The 14,235-nt window shown below is 41.3% G+C and overlaps 1 protein-coding gene across 1 annotated transcript in view; it reads right to left on the reverse strand.

The window, feature by feature from the left end:
• Positions 1 to 13,998, reverse strand: part of trak1a (trafficking protein, kinesin binding 1a) — a 79,501-nt gene extending 65,503 nt beyond the window's left edge. Inside the window, exon 1 of the mRNA XM_062991447.1 lies at positions 13,971 to 13,998. The gene's annotated coding sequence lies outside the window, so the exon portion shown is untranslated. The remainder of the gene's footprint in view (positions 1 to 13,970) is intronic.
• Positions 13,999 to 14,235: the final 237 nt, after the last annotated feature.

The raw sequence follows: 14,235 nt of genomic DNA on the forward strand, positions 1-14,235 counted from the left end.
TCAGTATCTTTAATTAACCTCACTACACGTCTTTGTACTGTGGGAGGAAACCGGAGGTCCCGGGGGAAACTCCACACATGCAACATGCAAACTCCACACAGAAAGGACCCAGACTGCTTTAACTGGGAATTGAACCCCTGATCTTGCTGTGAGGCGACAGTGCAACACATTTAGAATGTAAAATTAGTTAATATATGTGCACAAAAGTATGTGCACACCCCTCCTAATAGCTGCGTGTTTAGGGAAGGCCCTTTCCTCATTATGGTCTGGTAATGTGTTTAAGCCATTGGTTCTCCACCCTGTTACAAGGCTGCAACTGTGGCGGAAAGCCAGTTTCAATTCATGTGCATCAAAGTACAGGAAACACAGGCCTACAGTATAAAGGTGTAAGCAGAACACACACAGACTGCAGGTTTGTGCTGTACTCCTGTATTCTTATACACTATATGGACAAAAATATTGGGACACCCCTCTAATTACTGAATCCATGTGTTTCAGCCACAACAGTTGCTATTTACAAGTATAATAAATGTGTCCTGACCTCAGCTCCACTCAACAGCTCTGGAATGAACCAGAACATCAACATCAGCACCCAGCCATACACATGCTGTCATCTTTCGACTGAACGGGCACAAATCCCCACAGACATACAGTACCTCAAAGCCTTCTCAAAAGACTGGCTGTTAATACAGCACAAAAGATCACACAGAGGTCACCGTGTTTTATTAAACTGGGACGTCCAGCAAGCTCACGGTCGGGCGTCCACATACTTTTGGCCGTGTATTGGTTTGTTTTGAATCACCATGGATAAAAACAGACTCGGTCTGGAAACAAACGGTTTCTTTTAAGTGAAGTGAGTCACAAACAGCTGAATGTGGGACTCACCGCGGTACACGCTGATGTTTTAAAAGCTTTGTGTTTAAAGCTGAATGACTTCATCAGCGCTGGTCTTAAGTTTCCCACACACACACACACACACACACCCACACCCACACCCACCCCCCCACCCACACCCACACAACACACACACACACACAACACACACACACACACACACACACACCTCACACACACACACAACACACACACACACACACCACACACAACACACACACACACACCACACACACCACACACACACCACACACACACAACACACACACAACACACACACACAACACACACACAACACACACACACACACACACACACACACACAACACACACACACACACACACACACACACACACAACACACACACACAACACACACACACAACACACACACACAACACACACACACACACACACACACACACACACACACCACACACACACACAACACACACACACACAACACACACACACTTTTCGACCAACAGTTGTGACTGAACACAATTTGAGCAATTTAGGGTTAAGGGCTCAACAGGGGCGTCTTGGCAGAGTTAAGGCTTGAACTGGCAACCCTCACACACACACACACACACACACACACTCACAATGAGCTGCACTGATACAGAGCACAATAAGCAGACAGTAGACTGTCTGAAGTAAACTGTTTGAAAGTCTGTAAGAGTCCTGTGTCTGTCTAAATGTAATAAAATTACAATCACTACCTGTAGAGTATACCATTTACATACACTGATCATCCATAACTTTAAAACCACCTCCTTGTTTCTACACTCACTGTCCATTTTATCAGCTCCACTTACCATATAGAAGCACTTTGTAGTTCTACAATTACTGACTGTAGTCCATCTGTTTCTCTACATGCTTTTTTAGCCCCTTTTCACCCTGTTCTTTAATGGTCAGGACCCCCACAGGACCACCACAGAGCAGGTATTATTTAGGTGGTGGATCATTCTCAGCACTGCAATGACACTGAAATGGTGGTGGTGTGTTAGTGTGTGTTGTGCTGGTATGAGTGGATCACACACAGCAGCGCTGCTGGAGTTTTTAAAACACCTCACCTCACTGTCACTGCTGGACTAAGAATAGTCCACCAACCAAAAATATCCAGCCAACAGCGCCCCGTGGGCAGCGTCCTGTGACCACTGATGAAGGTCTAGAAGATGACCGACTCAAACAGCAGCAATAGATGAGCGATCGTCTCTGACTTTACATCTACAAGGTGGACCGACTAGGTAGGAGTGTCTGATAGAGTGGACAGTGAGTGGACACGGTATTTAAAAACTCCAGCAGCGCTGCTGTGTCTGATCCACTCATACCAGCACAACACACACTAACACACCACCACCATGTCAGTGTCACTGCAGTGCTGAGAATCATCCACCACCTAAATAATACCTGCTCTGTGGTGGTCCTGTGGGGGGTCCTGACCACTGAAGAACATGGTGAGCTAACTCTAGCCTGGGTAATTTGTTGTACTGTACATCTGACTTTTTTCAGTGAAGGGTTGACTTGTATACACTTTTCAGGATTTAATTACAACATGTAAGACACATAAATCACTTTTCGGCTTTTCACGCTGAAACAGCAACAAATTCATTCAGATGTGATTGCAGAACTGACCGAAGCTAAGATGTGGAGGTGGAGCGTGCCTATTTGAGTCATGAATGTAAGCAGAAGGCCTAAACGCTGTCCAAATGTCACTCAGCCATAGTTAGGAAATATAAAAAAGCTTTTGACTATTAAAGGTTGTCAGGACTGGGATAAAACCAGCTGTTTCTGACTGTAGGAATTATGCACGAGCCCTAAGGATAAATAAACTGTTAAATGCTAACACATCACGAACACTGTAGTGAAGTGTGCACGGTAACAGAAGCAGAACTGACACAAGTATACAGAGAGTGAAATGCAGAGCTTCCGTTTTCACTATGCAAATAAAGTTTTGCATCAGAAGATCTCAGACGTGCTCAGAATTGATCTCACGGTCGATGCTCTCATGAACGGTACTGAGGCGGTGATTTGTCTTGTTTTAGCTGTACATCCCAACACTCGAGGTAAAATAAAGCAGACAAAGTGCAGCCTGTCAGCTTTAATTCACGAGCACGTCCAGCGGTAAATCAAGTCCAAATTACAGCCCTCTTTTACTCGGGTGTCTGAATTTACTAAAGCTCGGTAATTAAGTTGTTTCTTCGCCTACTTGCTGCACCAGAGCTGTGACTGTAGAGTTTAGTGCAGCAGTGCTTTAGCAAACAGAGCCACTGATATTTAGAAACAGATATTAAATCTGAGGCAAATTATTTTATTTATTCATTTTTATGGTTTTTATGTGTACATTAATAGCTTAACCGGTATATATTGAACTAATGGTGCTAGTGTATGTAAGCAAACGTGTATATTTTTTATTTAATGTGTATTTACAACTGTGAAGAACTATGCACCTAAGATTTTCAGTCACGTTAATGTGACGTGACAATAAAAGTGATTGGATTTCATTTATTTATTGCCACAGCATATTACAAAAGTTTGATTACAGTTGTTATGGTATTAGGTTTAAGGGGCAATTACTTATTCCAAAGCCACCTCACAGCAAGAAGGTCCTGGGTTCGATCCCCAGGCGGGGCGGTCCGGGTCCTTTCTGTGTGGAGTTTGCATGTTCTCCCCGTGTCCAAATGGGTTTCCTCCGGGAGCTCCGGTTTCCTCCCACAGTCAAAGACGTGCAAGTGAAGTGAACTGGAGATACTAAATTGTCCATGACTGTGTTCTATATAACCTTGTGATCTGATAAATCTTGTGTGGTGAGTAACTACCGTTCCTGTCATGAATGTGGCCAAGGTGTAGAAAATAACATTAAAATCCTAATAAACAAACAAACTTAATCCAAAGTTTCAGTAAATGAAATTATCATGTAAAAGCTGCATTTTGTGTTTATGTACATGTATGTAGGGCGGCACGGTGGGTAGCACTGTCACCTCACAGCAAGAAGGTCCTGGGTTCGATCCCAGTGTGAAGTGCATGTTCTCCCCGTGTCCGTGTGGGTTTCCTCCGGAAGCTCCGGTTTCCTCCCACAGTACAAAGACGTGCAAGTGAGGTGAACTGGAGACACTAAATTGTCCATGACTGTGTTCGATATAAACTTGTGTAATGAGTAACTACCGTTCCTGTCATGAATGTAACCAGAGTGTAAAACATGACGTTAAAATTCTAATAAACAAACAAACATATGTACATGCATGGTGTTTTTATCTTATATCAAAACTAGTTAAAAAAAATGAAACATTATAATACAAATCTGTAGAAACTAGTTGGGGCAAATACTTTTTACAGCTCTGTATGTGTAACATTATTTAAGATGCTGTTTGCTCTTTAACTCATTTTAGGCATGCACACAGTGTGTGTGTGTTTTCTTTATTTATTTTTGTGGAATGGTTCCTATGTATTACCCTGATTAAAAAATATCGTCCAAATGGCTTATTTAATGTGCAAGAAGAAAAATGAAATGAAAATGATAAGTAAAAGATTTACTGCATCAATTTATCGTCATTTAACTTGTTTTGATAAAAAAAAAGCATCCAAATCATTTATTTTATGTGTAAGAGGCCAAATAAAACATCTCAGTTGGTTTTTATGCTTCAGTGAATTGTGCTGTTAAAAAAAAAGTAAGATCACACTCATAACACCTCCTTTATCAGAGCTGTGTCGCAACACGCCTGTAGGTGAACATTGTGATAATCCAGGGCAGATGGAAGTCTTTATTTGTCATATATACATCTACATATGTAGGAGGAGGTGGGTGTTAGGTGTGGCCCTCGTCGGTCAGGGTCCGGGTCTGCAGCAGTAGAGGAGACACAGTAACTGGATACGACTAGATAAAGAGGTTGATTCTAATAAAATTAAAGAAATGATATTCCTGTAATGTAATTCTGGCTAGGGCCCAACAGCGTTTGCATGGCAGAGCCGGGATTTAAAACCACAACCTTCTAGTTGGTTTGTTTTGCTTTGGTTTAACACCATGTGTCTATATTATAGCAGGAAGAGTTGTCACTTTATTCAAGTTCTGTTCTTGTGATCAATTGATCATTCATATCCTGTTTAGGGTGGCGGTGGGTGCAATTCACCGGATGGGTCACAAGTCCATCACAGGTTGGACACACACACAGAGACACACATGGACATACACACACACACACACACCCATACACTCACACAGAGACTCACTCATACATAGACAGGCACACACATATATAGACAAGACACACACACACAGACAGACTAATACACACACAGACACACACACACACACACACACACACACACACACAAAGACACACACACACACAGACACATACACACACACACTAATACACACATACAGACACACACACAGACATATAGACACACTCACACATACATAGACACAGACACACACAGACATATAGAGGCACTCACACGCACACACATATAGACACACACACAGAGACACACACAGATACACACACATACACAGACACATATAGATACACACAGACACACACATACACACACAGATACACTAATACACACACATATAGACACACACACAGAGACACACACAGATACACACACATACACAGACACATATAGATACACACAGACACACACATACACACACAGATACACTAATACACACACACAGACACACACACAGACACACTAATACACACACATATAGACACACACACACAGAGACACACACAGATACACACACATACACAGACACATATAGATACACACAGACACACACATACACTAATACACACACACATACACACACACAGACACACACACACACAATAATACACACACATATAGACACACACACAGAGACACATATAGACACACTCATACACAGACACATTTGGACACACACACACATACATAGACACAGACACATTTGGACACACACACACATACATAGACACAGACACACACAGACACATTTGGACACACAAACACATACATAGACACAGACACACACAGACACATTTGGACACACACACACATACATAGACACAGACACACACAGACACATTTGGACACACACACATACATAGACACAGACACACACAGACATATAGAGGCACTCCCACACACAGACACACAGAGACTCACTCATACATAGACAGGCACACACACAGACAGACTAATACACACACAGACACACACACACACAAAGACACACACACACACACACACAGAGACACATACACACACACTAATACACACATATAGACACACACACAGACATATAGACACACTCACACATACATAGACACAGACACACACAGACACACGCACACACATATAGACACACACACAGAGACACACACAGACACAGACACATATAGATACACAGAGACACACACAGACACACACAGATACACTAATACACACACATACACACACACACAGACACACTAATACACACACACATACACACACAGATACACTAATACACACACATACACACACAGATACACACACAGACACACTAATACACACACATAGACACACACAGACACACACAGACACACACACAGACACACTAATACACACACATAGACACACACACAGAGACACACACAGAGACACACACAGATACACACACATACACAGACACATATAGATACACACAGACACACACATACACACACAGATACACTAATACACACACACAGACACACACAGACACACACACAGACACACTAATACACACACATATAGACACACACACACAGAGACACATAGAGACACATATAGACACACTCATACACAGACACATTTGGACACAGACACACACAGACACATTTGGACACACACACATACATAGACACAGACACACACAGACATATAGAGGCTCTCACACACACAGACACACAGAGACTCACTCATACATAGACAGGCACACACACACAGACAGACTAACACACACAGACACACACACACACACACACACACACACACACACAAAGACACACACACACACAGACACATACACACACACACTAATACACACATACAGACACACACACACAGACATATAGACACACTCACACATACATAGACACAGACACACACAGACACACACAGACATATAGAGGCACTCACACACAGACACACACGCACACACATATAGACACACACACAGAGACACACACAGATACACACACATACACAGACACATATAGATACACACAGACACACACATACACACACAGATACACTAATACACACACACAGACACACACACAGACACACTAATACACACACATTTAGACACACATTTAGACACACACACACAGACACATTTTGACACACACACACACATACATAGACACAGACACACACAGACACATTTGGACACACACACACATACATAGACACAGACACACACAGACACATTTGGACACACACACACATACATAGACACAGACACACACAGACACATTTGGACACACACACACATACATAGACACAGACACACACAGACATATAGAGGCACTCACACACACTCACACACACAGAAACACACAGACACACACAGACACACACAGACACACACAGACACACACAGACACACACTCACACACACAGACACACACAGACACACACTCACACACACAGACACACACAGACACACACAGACACACACTCACACACACAGACACACACAGACACACACTCACACACACAAAAACACACAGACACACACAGACACACACTCACACACACAGACACACACAGACACACACAGACACACACAGACACACACACACACAAACTTAAGGCAATTTAAATGGCTCTAATGAACCTGACTGCTAGGGCTGCAACTATCGATTATTTTTGTAATCGAGTATTCTATCGATTATTCCAGCGATTAATCGAGTAATCGGATAAGAAATACTTTTGCTTTAACAAAGAGCAAAAACAAATACATATTAGATTAAATAAGACGTGTTTCTTAAACCAAACTGTACATTTGTATTCCTTGCATACAGGACAGTTTAACATTTTTTAAATGCAAAAATAAATCAATCAAAAATAAATCAATTTACTTTTAAAATGTAAACAGGCAACCTGAAACATCAGGTCATCAAGTCATAAATAATAATAAACAAAAATACATGAACATAAGCCTGTAATTTGTGCAACTTTCAAAACTCAAAGTTTCAGCTACAGCTCACGCAGAACATAAAGCTTTAATATTTTGTTGGGAGGTTTTGTGGTGTTTGTAGGGGGATAAAAATCTGTCAGGATTGTGTCTCTAGATGAGGTAGATCTGGTGTGTGTGTGTGTGTGTGTGTATGTATGTGTGTGTTTGCCTAAATCTTCATAAAAGCCTGTGGTGGTTGAAACGAAGTAAAGTCAGTAAACATGAGTAAAGTAAACACGACGCTCTGATGGTGTGGATGTTATACTGAGTTTTAGTTTTATCAGCTTAAAATGATCTCAAACTTTCTGTGGTTTTCTCTGTCCAGTCTCCTCCTGTTCGCTATTTTCTCTATATATTTTGCAGTCCGCGCTATCAAATCTCGGCTGCGTCCTAAACCGATACGTTCAGTTCGCAGGAGCGGCGAACGTGTCCAGATACGTAGTGTTCATCAAACTGTCCGCAAAAAGAACCCGGATCAAGTCCTGTTAAGTTCTGTTTATGTTTAAGATATTTGGGACGCAGCCCTCAGATTCTTCACGTCACCTGCACACGGCGTTAAACACGCTGCGCAAAAGTGAAAGTCGTCCGTGTAAAACACCGTGAGCTGTATATGGTTGTGCGGATTAAACGATTCCTCGATGCAAAAAATTTGAATCGATGATTTTTAGTAATCGATTTACTCGAGTTACTCGAGGAATCGTTTCAGCCCTACTGACTGCATGTCTTTGGACTGTAAGAGGAAACCAGAGCTCCTGAAGAAATCCACACAGACACAGGGAGAACATGCAAACTCCACACAGAAAGGACCCAGACTGCTCCACCTGGGATGTTTTGACTGTGAGGAAGCTGAATAGATTTCCTCTAGAGTTTTTGATATGGAGAGCTGTTGCTTTTCTCGAGAATATTTGGGACGTTGGAAGAGCAGACGTTTAGCTGTAGTTGATAAGGATAAATAAGTTGTAAGGGTTTGTAAACACTGGTGGAGTCTGAAGTGCTCTTCACTTTAATATGTAGTGCCTCACTTCCTGTGAACACTTCCTCCTTTATTAGTTTTGCTCGCCGGGGACCTCGCTAACAAAGGAAACGACCCACGAGCTACCGCGTCCCGAGACTTCGAAAACAACGTTACACAACCAAGAATACCCCGAGCATCGAGGAGATCCATTACTGACAGGGTTAGCTCGAGGTGACCCAGGGCAGCAGAAGAAAAAGCCCACTGCACTACTCAAAGCTCTTATCAGAAGCTTTTACTGAGCGTCGGTGCCAAACACTCAGTATCTATTACTTTTATTACTATTACTATTACTTACAGCGCAGTGTAAAGCCATTATCTAAACCGTCTGTGGTACTGTAATGAATAGCTGAAGTGATGTACGATCCCAGCTGAAGGAAGAAATACACCACACAACTGAAGATCATCATTCTTTATCTGTGAGGATAAATAGGAACGGACCTTTGAGCACAATTATTTTCATCTTTTTATCTGGACAAATTGAATTGTGTAGGAGACAAACGCACTTCTGATGGTGCACACCTTCAAGCTAAAAACACTATGATATAATATCTCTACATTAATGCAGCTAAAAAAATTCATCACAGATAAATCATTGTAGATATAATGAAGTGGTGTGGGAGAAAAATGTGAATTTGCACTAGAAGTATTAATACATAATCAATTACTATCTAGAACATGCAGATATGCTTAGGGCAAGATTGCCAGTAGTCATATTACAATATCCCAAGAACACTGCATGGCTTAGACCAGTATCTGTTCCAGCTAGGAAATCTCTGTTAACGGTGGAACCGTCTACTGTCCTACAAGCTCACTGATGGGGATATAAAGCGTGATTATTTTCTTTCCTTCTTATCACATGCACCAAGTTTCTGTGTAAGACTGTGTCAGTGCGATTTTTCTCTCCAAGAGTTTTTCCACCACAGTTGTGAGGGAATCATGATTGGGTATAAAAGGAGGATCCACCAAAGGATCAGTCTTTGTATGTAAAGATGGGTTGTGGTTCACCACTTTGTGCCACACTTTGTGAGAGAATTGTTAGTCAGTTCAAAAAGTACATTTCTCAATGCAAGATTGCAAAAAAAAAAAAACCTTGTACCATCTACCGTACCATCAGTGGCGGCTGCTGGTCTTTCAAAGAGGGGAAGCTCATTGTCGGCTTACATCATAAAATTTGTCAATTTATTTACACATAAGTTCTGCCCTCTGTTCCTTTTACAAAAAATGGCCTGAAATGGGTTTCAGCAGTTTGTCTTTCGACTTCACTCGCAAAATCCGCGATGGGACTGAAGCTCCCAGTGATTAAGTGACTAATGAAGTGTATTGCTTTGGCAATACGAATGTCCCTATTTGTCATGCCAATAAAGCTTCTTTTGAGTTTGAGTTTAAAAAGTGACGGTGTAGCGCTCAAACTAGCTGTCAATCAAAACGGGATTCAGCCTTTCCACTGATCCTCCAATCATCTTGCAGAAGCTCAGCGTCCACACCCGCCCACAGCTCCATTCACCCCCAGAGACGCTCAGCGTCCGGGGGCGGGACAAAATCGAGGCATTTATCCAATGGCCGGCGAGTTTCAGAGCATAAAAAAAAAAACCACTCCCATAGAAGTGAAGAGACGCTCAGCTTCTGCGGGCAAATGCATTGACGCTACGGGAATGTACGAGTTAAGTTAAGAAAATCGAGTCGATTTGTGATAATTAGCTGATTCTGAATGAACTCGTCTTCGAGATGAACGTGTTCTAACGCATTTGTAGTCAATGAAATGTTAACACAACTGTACATATTTGACCATTTAATTTTGGACATTTTAGGGGAAGCTGAGCTTCTCTTGCAGTCTTAGAGAAATCGCCACTGCGTACCATCTACCGTACCATCTACCGTACATAATATTGTGAAAAGTCAGTGAATCCACAAAAATCTTGTGGGGTTTGTTTGTGGTCTGTGTGCTCAATTTGGTTTGCCATTTCTCCCGAATGTAGGTATTTATAAGTGGTTTTATGTCTGTTAAAGGAATTTTGATGTGTTTTGCCTTGATAGTTCCCGCTGTTATATCATAGATCTGGTCCATTAGTTTGTTGACTGTTCTTTAGTATAATGTCCTGTATATTATTGATGATGGGGTGTCCTGGTGTGCATGTTTCCAGTGCTTTAAAGCCCAATACATCGATCGCACAGTGCACGCTGGTATATCACCCCTCATTCAAACAGTTCAACGTGATTGACATGAAACGTGGCCACTGTTTCTTTTATTTGCGGTCTGTTATCATAGCTATGCCTCAGCCCACCTAAAGCACTGAGAATCTAGAAAGTTTTCATTCATCAGTAGCCAGTTTGCGCCATTTTTGCATTTTTCCTTCTGTAGCCTGCACTGTTTGTGAAGATGAGAGCGCAACCAAGCACAAAGAAACCAAAACGCTTCGATTCGGGTAAGAACGCTGCAGAGACGCTGTTTCATTCATACGTGGAAGAAGCTGACAGATAAATTTTAACCTACAATCTGACATTCGTATGAAGTCAAGCGCCTCTGCTGGACGATTTTAGAACTTGCTGGCTGAGGAAAAATATCAAAACATAAGAAAATGTGCCGCTTATTCGACAGCATTTTTGGATCATCCTGCTTGTGTGAATCAGCCTTTTCAACATGGGCATAATTAAGTCTAAATATAGGTTCATTTTTACTGATGACCACTTGGAAACTGAGAATCAGTATCAGCAGCTACAGTCCAGACTACATAAACCTGACCGACACCGTTCAGTGTAAATCATCAGAATAAGGTCAGTGTGATTTTTCAGTTGAGTTTTCTATTGCTATTATATTTCATATTGAATATGCTTTAATATTGACAATACCTTCTGTCAAAAAGTAGTTCCACAACAAATTAGTTGCTGCTATACAACGGTAAAAATTCCCTACCCTGCCTTAACACAGTAGGCTAAAAAGGCGTATAGTTTAACACCACAAAGTAACGCTAGTTTGGAATAAAAATAATAAGCAAATATGAACAAGCGAAGATGAAAGGAAAAGGAGAAAAAGCTAAAAATAAAATTAATTAAGAATTAAAAGTAGGGCTGTCAAACGATTAAATTTTTTAATCGCGATTAATCTAAGAATGTCATATAGTTAATCGCGATTAATCACTTTTTTTTTTTTTAAGAAGAAAACAAGGATTTTTAAGTGAAATGTTACCATTAAAATGAACACATTTTATGCTAAATGTACTGATGTTAAAAACTGCTGGGACAAGAGAAAACTGTAAGGGAGTTTTATTCACTCACATACTAGGCAGTAATACTATCCAGCAGAGACCCTCGACTTCGTATATATGTCAGATTGTAGGTTAAAATTTCTCCATCAGCAAACATTGTAGATCAGCGGTGCTTCAGGTGGGATAAGGTGTAGTTATTGTAACAGACTTTTCTGTGGTTGTATCGTGACAATGGTTTGATGGACGTTTCTACACGAAGTGAGTGTGTTTTGACCCTTTGGGGCTTCCATAGTTCATGGACTAGCATGCTTGGCTAACGCAATGACTGTAGCTGTGTGCTATTCGGTACCGTAACAGAAGGAATTAATAAAAGTGTTCTGCTCCCGACAACTTGTGAATATAGCGTGTATTTATTTCTTTATTAAGCGAGTGCATCACTACGACGCTCGGTTACATTATGTTAACAAACCGCAAATGAAAAACGGTGGCAAGTCTCAACATGAACTACGGATGACTCGCAGGGCCAAATAGAATTTGCGTTAACGGCACTATTTTTTTTAATCGCGTTAAATTGAGATTGCGTTAATGCGTTATTATCGCGTTAACTTCGACAGCCCTAATTAAAAGATAGAATTTAGGTCGAATGTTATCTATAAGTGATCCATTTGATACATTTCTGGATGTGTATGAGCACAACTAGGCCTACAAAACAACTTGTAACAACACGAAATAAATGCTTTTATTTTTGCTATTCTTTTTAATAGTTTTTATACTTAGATCACGACAGAAATGTGAAGTCCTAGATCCTAAAACTTGTAAAGTTTTCAGTTTCCTGATTGCATGTAAATCTGTCCTGTTTCTGTCTAATTTTAAGAAATTGTTCTATATTTGTTGTTCTCTCTCATAATTTAGCTAATTTTTAATGAACTGTCTTATGCTGCTCTCTTTGTTTTTATCTTAATTATTCTTGATGTTGATGTACTATTTTGATTTTGTACTATGATTTGTATGGTGTATGTACGTATTTGTTTTGATTATTTGTCTTATGTAAAGCGTCTTTGAGTATCTTGAAAAGCGCTATATAAATAAAATGTATTATTATTATTATTATTACAAAACAACCGGCGGCTTGTGTGCATGAAGCTTGTCGTTACTGGCATCGCGTCAGCGGAGTAATACAGTTGTGGTGTGAAAAGGCCGCGCTGTTATCACCAATATCAGCACGTTTAGAACGCTTCTCAACCAATCAGATTGTAAAGTCGGAACTAACTGTTGTATAAAAATACATAATGGCCAAAAGTGTATGGAAACCTATTCATATGCTTGAGTTCATGTGTTTAGATTGATGAGTTTGGTGTGGAAGAAGTCCAGTGGCCTGCACAGAAGACCTCAATCCTGTTAAACATCTTTGGGATGAATTGGAACACCAGCCAGCCTTTCTTGACCAATATCAGTGCCTGACTTCACAAATTCTTCTGACTGAAAGGTCATAAAAATCAGTTATTGCTGTAATAATTAGAACTAACGCTAAATAGTGTCCATGGTTTTGGAATGAGATGTCCATTGTCAGGTGTCCACATAATTTTGACCATTAGGTGTATTTGCACCTCCAGCACATAAACACAAGAGCTGCAGAGTCATAAATCAGCTTTACCTGTAATGGTTTCTGCATCGCAGTAAAACGCATCTTCCCGGTCGGCCGCATCCGTACTCACATGCCGCTCCTCGTGGTGGGCGGGAGTGACCCTTACAGAAGACGGCGGGTGCTGTCCGTGCGGGAGAGGGCTGAGAGGGCTGACTGAGGGGTGCAGGCCTAAGGCAAAGGCAGAGGGGGGCGAAGCTGTGGTGTCCAGCTTGGCTGATTTTTACACGGCGGGTGCACGAGCCATAGGGCGTCGCCCACACACGGCTGACTAGAG

This window comes from Trichomycterus rosablanca, chromosome 3 (assembly GCF_030014385.1).
Source record: "Trichomycterus rosablanca isolate fTriRos1 chromosome 3, fTriRos1.hap1, whole genome shotgun sequence".
NCBI lineage: Eukaryota > Metazoa > Chordata > Actinopteri > Siluriformes > Trichomycteridae > Trichomycterus > Trichomycterus rosablanca.